Below are 6,000 nucleotides of genomic sequence, written 5' to 3' on the forward strand. Positions count from 1 at the left end.
TCCGCCCGACTCGGGGCTGCAGCTTGAAGGCCGGGGGCGGGGCGCAGGCCGCCTGCTTGCCCAGCAAGCCCGGGCCGGCCTTTCTTTCTTTCTTTTAATTTTATCTATTTTTTCATGAGAGAGAGAGAGAGAGAGAGAGAGAGGCAGAGACACAGGCAGAGAGAGAAGCAGGCTCCGTGCCGGGAGCCCGACGCGGGACTCGATCCTAGGTCTCCAGGGTCACGCCCTGGGCCGGCCGCCCCGGCCTTCCCTAACCGGAGCAACCTGCAGGGTAATGAGTTCCAGACGCTAGCTAGCCGGCGGCATCAAGAGGAGCTAATCTAGTCCTGATTGATGGTTAGGAGGCCGGCAGCCCCGTCTGGGACCACGCTCATCTGATGCAGTCGCGTCTAGACGGACAGACAGCGCTGCCGCGGGAGGGAAAGTGGGAGAGAAGCTGGGGACTGACCGGTCTTTCCTTCAGGTCGGATTCTTTGCCTTTTGGTACCGCCTTCACTTCAAACTTCTTTAGATTTTTTTTTTTTTTTTAAAGATTTCATTTATTTATTCATGAGAGACACAGAAGGAGAGAGGGAGAGAGGCAGAGACACAGGCAGAGGGAGAAGCAGGCTCCGTGCAGGGAGCCCGATGTGGGACTCGATCCCGGGACTCCAGGATCAGGTGCTGGGCCAAAGGCAGAAGCTCAACAGCTGAGCCACCAGGGCGTCCCCTTCTTTATAATGTATTTACATGTGTACCCTGCCTTGAGCTAGAAAGACTTTAAAGGGGCCCGGCAGGAACCGTAAAATAAATGGGACCAACTAAAGAGACTGAAACCAGGATAAAGCCATCTTGTGGGGATAGTTCAGGGCTGCCCTGTACAGTGTTGCAGGTTGGGCATTGTACAACTGTAGGGATCATCATTCACTTGCCTCTTCATCACAGATGTATATATTTATTGGAACAATTTTCCAGCAACCTTCATGAGGAAAGGAGGCTTTGAGCTGCCAGAGGGCTGCATGTGTGCCTCTTCCAGCATCCAGCCTAGCCCGGTTGGGCCAGCTCTGGCTGTAATAGGAGGTCCTCCTGTTCCAAGCTATGCCTGGGCCCAGTCTGGGCCCCATTTCTCCCCATGTGCCCCTTTACATGGTCTTCTTCCCCCTTTTCCAAGACACTACCCTAAATAATAATAATAATAATAATAATAATAATAATAATAATAATAAATAATAATAATAATAATATTTATTACCACTTTTTGAGTGTCTTTTACGCCTAGGCACTGTGCTAAGCAGCTTCATGTATATTTTCTGGTGTTATAGCAATTGAACCTAATGAACCTCTCACTGTACATTTCAGAACTAGCCAGTGTCACACAGCTGGTAATTGTCACCAGAAATCAGGCCCGTCCACATCGAAGTTTTGGTACTTCTACTCCAGGCATCCGTGGGTTGCAATGAGCTCCCTGGTTTTTATTTGTAAATGCAAGCTTCTTTTACAGCACAGTGTGGGATGGGCGGGATATGTGAAGGAAGCAGATGAGAGCCCATCATCGAGGAAATCATCTGCTACATTCTGATTTTCCAATTCTTCCCCAAAACCTTGCAGCTCAAAACTTCTCAGAGGAAAAAAGAAAATGTAAGCGGAAGACCATACTTTACAACAAACAGAACCTTAGGCTTTATTACTTTTATGTGATACTTAACAGGACTACCTACCAGGCATTTGAAACAAATTCTCCTTGTTCTCTAAGTGATTTCTCAGAGGAAAAACAGAATATCCCTCTGGGAAGGCAGCCCTATGGGGCAGGGACTGTCTAATACGGCTTCTGATTCTCTGACACGGCCAATTTCACTGTGTTGACAACAATTAGAATATGTCAGTTGGTTTGAATTTAGACCTTTAGGCCATCTTTGACTTGGAAGCCGACTTAAATAAAACATACGCTTCATTATGTGCAACCTCAAACAATATTTTTCTTCTCTTTATAAAAGCCATAGATTATCACTAGTAAAAACAAAAAACAAACCTAGAGAAAATACATGATGTATTAAAAAAAAAAAAAAGATGGTAGTCTCTGTATTCTCTTACCTTTTAGATCACCTAAAAGGTAGTTATCTCTTTTTATGATTTTAACCTAATTTGGATGTTATATATCCCTGATTCTAAAGCTCATCCTTTTTACTCATTATTTTGTGCCAGTCTTATTGGAAATGGATCTCTCTGATTAGTCGTTTCAAACATTCACCATCCCATTGGCTTTGATACCTCATTTATAGATTGCTTTCCATGCCATTAGTTTTCACCCTTTTTATTTCCTCCCTCCCTTTTTCCTGTCTTTCCATGGTTCCTTTTGTGGGAACAAAGCTTTGAGTGGCAGACTTTGCTAAACATCCACCCCATGTCCATCCTTCCTTCTTCCATTTGTTCAAGGCAACAAAGTGCCCAACTGAAACTCCTCACTTCTCCAGACTCATTAAAAGTGAGGGGGGTGCTGCAGGTCTAAGGTGAATCTGAGTGGAAGTCTGCTGGGGATGTTGACAGGAGCGTCCTGTCTGGAATGCAGGTGGCCCCAGCAACCCAAGGAATGGGAGGCCAAGGGCCTCCCCACTCAAGTTGGAAGAACAGAAAGACAGAAGAAGGGGCTTAAACACTAGTTACCATCCAAGCCACCGTGGGAGCCCTGGCTGCCTGTCCCTGGAGGTTTGGGCTCCTACCTCTGTGAGGTCCGTGCCTCCAAGTCTTCTGTTCATTTGTGCCACATGCATATGCTGGTACCCCTTGAGACAAAAATGATATGTGTTGTCATCTTTTTCTGTTTCTGGAAATGACATTTTCAGACAGGGAAAAGCTACTAGAAATGGAGAGTGGGTATGTGAAGAGGCCTGCTGACCACTTAATTTCACAACTAGCTTCTGACTCACTCTGGGTGAATCATTGTGTAAATAGGTGTATTAGTCATCTATTTCTGCATAACAGATTAACACAAATTTAGGCTCCCAACAGGACACATTTATTATCTCACAATTTCTGTGGGTCAGGCATGGCTGAGACATGTATTCTGTGTTTTGGAACTTCATCAGGCTGCAGCCTAGGTCTTGGGCAGGGTTGGGGTTTCTCTGAAAGACTCTGTTGGTGGAAGGATGCCCTTCAAACTCATGCGACTGTTGGTGACCTTATAAATTCCTGTTTCACTGGTCAGAAGGGAATCACATGTCCCATCCACACTTGGGGGGAGAAGGGCACCATAAAGAGGTGGGGATCACTGGGAAGCATTAAGTGTTAACAGGAGAACCATAGGGAAATCAATTCACATTGACAATTCACATTGGAAAAAGCTGTATTTTTCATCCATACTCTTTCCGGGGGAATTGGAGACAGTGGAACTTCTTACAACATCTTTCTTGATCCTCCAGCCACACCCCAACTTCACTTGTTTCCCAGCCCTCCTGGGGTTAGCCACAAATATTACAAAGGACATATTCAACATTTAATATTTGTTCAGAATCTTCAGCACCAGTCTAAAACACTGGAAATTCTTTCCTTTTTAATTTAATGTCTTATTTGCTTATTCCTAAAACGAAGAACTAATCCTTTGTAAATTGAGATGAAAGAATATTAAGGTACATAACCCTCAAACATGTTTTTTTTTCTGCAAACCAAAACCATTGCAATTTCTAGAATATTTTTAGAAAAATAGAATCCTGAGTTAGCATTTTAGCCTGCTTTTACGATTAGGGTGTTGGTGTCAACTGATGGGTATTTCAGAATTATGTGCTGAAATTTCTCTTTTAAATATCCTTTATGCTAATGAGAATTTCAAAAATTTGTTAGACTCTAATATTGCCAAAGAGAAGGATTCAACACTATTTATATTGATTCAACTAATGGCATTCACAAGAATTCTACAAAATAAACTGTTCAGTACTTATTATTTGGTGGATTTTATTCTAAGTATGGAAAGAGATCTTTCCAATATTTATCCAGTTATTAGGCACATTGTATAATAAGAGAAGTTATTTTTACACATTTGTACATAATGTTATGTGGATCATAATTATGTCAAATATATTCATGGCAAAAATATCACTATAATTAAGTAGTAATAGTTCCTTACTGGTTGTAGGAATATAGGTGATTTTTCCTTCTTTTTAAAATATTTTCCACATTTTTATAGTAAATATGCATAATTTTGTACAACAGGGAAAAATCATTTTTAAAAGAGGGCCCTTTGAAATACTTTTTAAAACTGCCAGCCAGGATGGTTTTGGAGTTCTTTAAAGGAGGCCGTGGTGATAATACGAATCAGACAGACCTGGGGGAAAGAATGCTGGCCCCATGTAGGATATTTTATGGGGCCCTCTGAGCCTTCTTCTCATTTTCAAGATGGGGGTATCACCTGCCTTTATGGCGTTTTGGCAGCTGGCACAGCTATGAGTACAATAAATGGACTGTCATCACTGCAATTATTACACAAGCTCTACAGTATGATTCCATGAAAAGTCCTCTCCAGCCTCTTTCTTTGGCTCCTTCTCCAGGCCACTTGCAGCCACTTCTCTTACCCTGAGCATCTCTAGGGTCTAGTATTTGCGCTCTTTTCTCAGGATAAAATGGCCCTTTCTCCCCTGGCCTGCCAAACCTATACTTTGTTTTGTTTGTTTGCCTTTCCCTCAGGCCCAGCTCAAATACCACTTTCTTTTAAAAGCCTTCCATGGTTCCCCCTGCCGTAGTAGAATCTTCATCACCTGTGCCTTGTGATACCTTGTTTTTATCCTACTTGTCCCATGATGTGGAGGCGTATATGTTTATCTTATCTCTGTGCAAAACCCTTGAGGCAAAGAGGTGCTAAAATCCCAACTTCTGGTTCAAAATAGGGCAGGAAATACAGAGGGCTGTTTGGGAGAAATGATCCCAGAATAGTTCATGTTAGAAAGTGGAAGTGGTCTCTACCATATACTGAAAAAATGGTTCCCTTAATGGTAAATGCTCCAGAAATAATTTCCAGAAAATCTTGAATTCAACACACAATAATTCAGTTCAGCCAGCAACTGTTTAGAACCTGCTTTGTGCAAGCTCCTGTTACAGCTTGTGTGAAATACAATGACCTACATATATTCTCAGATCTCCTGGGCCCTCATCCTGGTGGGAGACCTCAGCCCACCCCCAAACAACAATGCTACATAGTGGTTCAGGGTGTGTCCTGTGTTCTGTGTGTGGGTGAAGGGACCGCTCAGCTCTGATTAGTGGGAGAGGGTAGTACTTCATTCTTAGTGGACTATATCCAATGAGAAAAATAACTCCGTCCAGGGATTTCCTTTTTAATTCAACTTTGGAGAGCTGAAAGGAAAATAAAAAGATTGTCTCAACAGGGCGTTTGTAAAGACTGGGAGCTAAGAAATGGGGCGGGCTCCCCCCCAAGCTTCCACCTTGCTCACTCTGTGCCTTTTTGCTTCTGTACTGTCTCCCCACACACTCTTCCCTGCCCACACCCCCAGCCCTTCAGTCATCAATTTCTCTGAACTCTGACTCATTCCATTCTTTTCAACTTTCTCAAGCCTTCTCTGACCTCAATATGTACCCTCATGAGCTCCTCGAAGTTTCTTCCATTATACTTTCTTTATTTTTTTTCCATTATACTTTCTTTTTTTTTTTTTAAAGATTTTATTTATTTATTCATGATAGTCACAGAGAGAGAGAGAGAGAGGCAGAGACACAGGCAGAGGGAGAAGCGGGCTCCATGCACCGGGAGCCCGACGTGGGATTCGATCCCGGGTCTCCAGGATCGCGCCCTGGGCCAAAGGCAGGCGCCAAACCGCTGCGCCACCCAGGGATCCCTCCATTATACTTTCTTTAATAACAATTAAAAGTTCTTTATGAAATCATTTGTTTAAAATATGTCTTTCCTATAGCCGCCTAAGGTCTGCGGGAAGAAGGACTATGTCTTCTTGTCACTGCTATATCTTGGTTTTCACACACAGTGCCTTGCATAGAGTGGATGCTGAATAAATATCTGATGAATGA

Source organism: Canis lupus, chromosome 5, assembly GCF_048164855.1.
Source record: "Canis lupus baileyi chromosome 5, mCanLup2.hap1, whole genome shotgun sequence".
Lineage (NCBI taxonomy): Eukaryota > Metazoa > Chordata > Mammalia > Carnivora > Canidae > Canis > Canis lupus.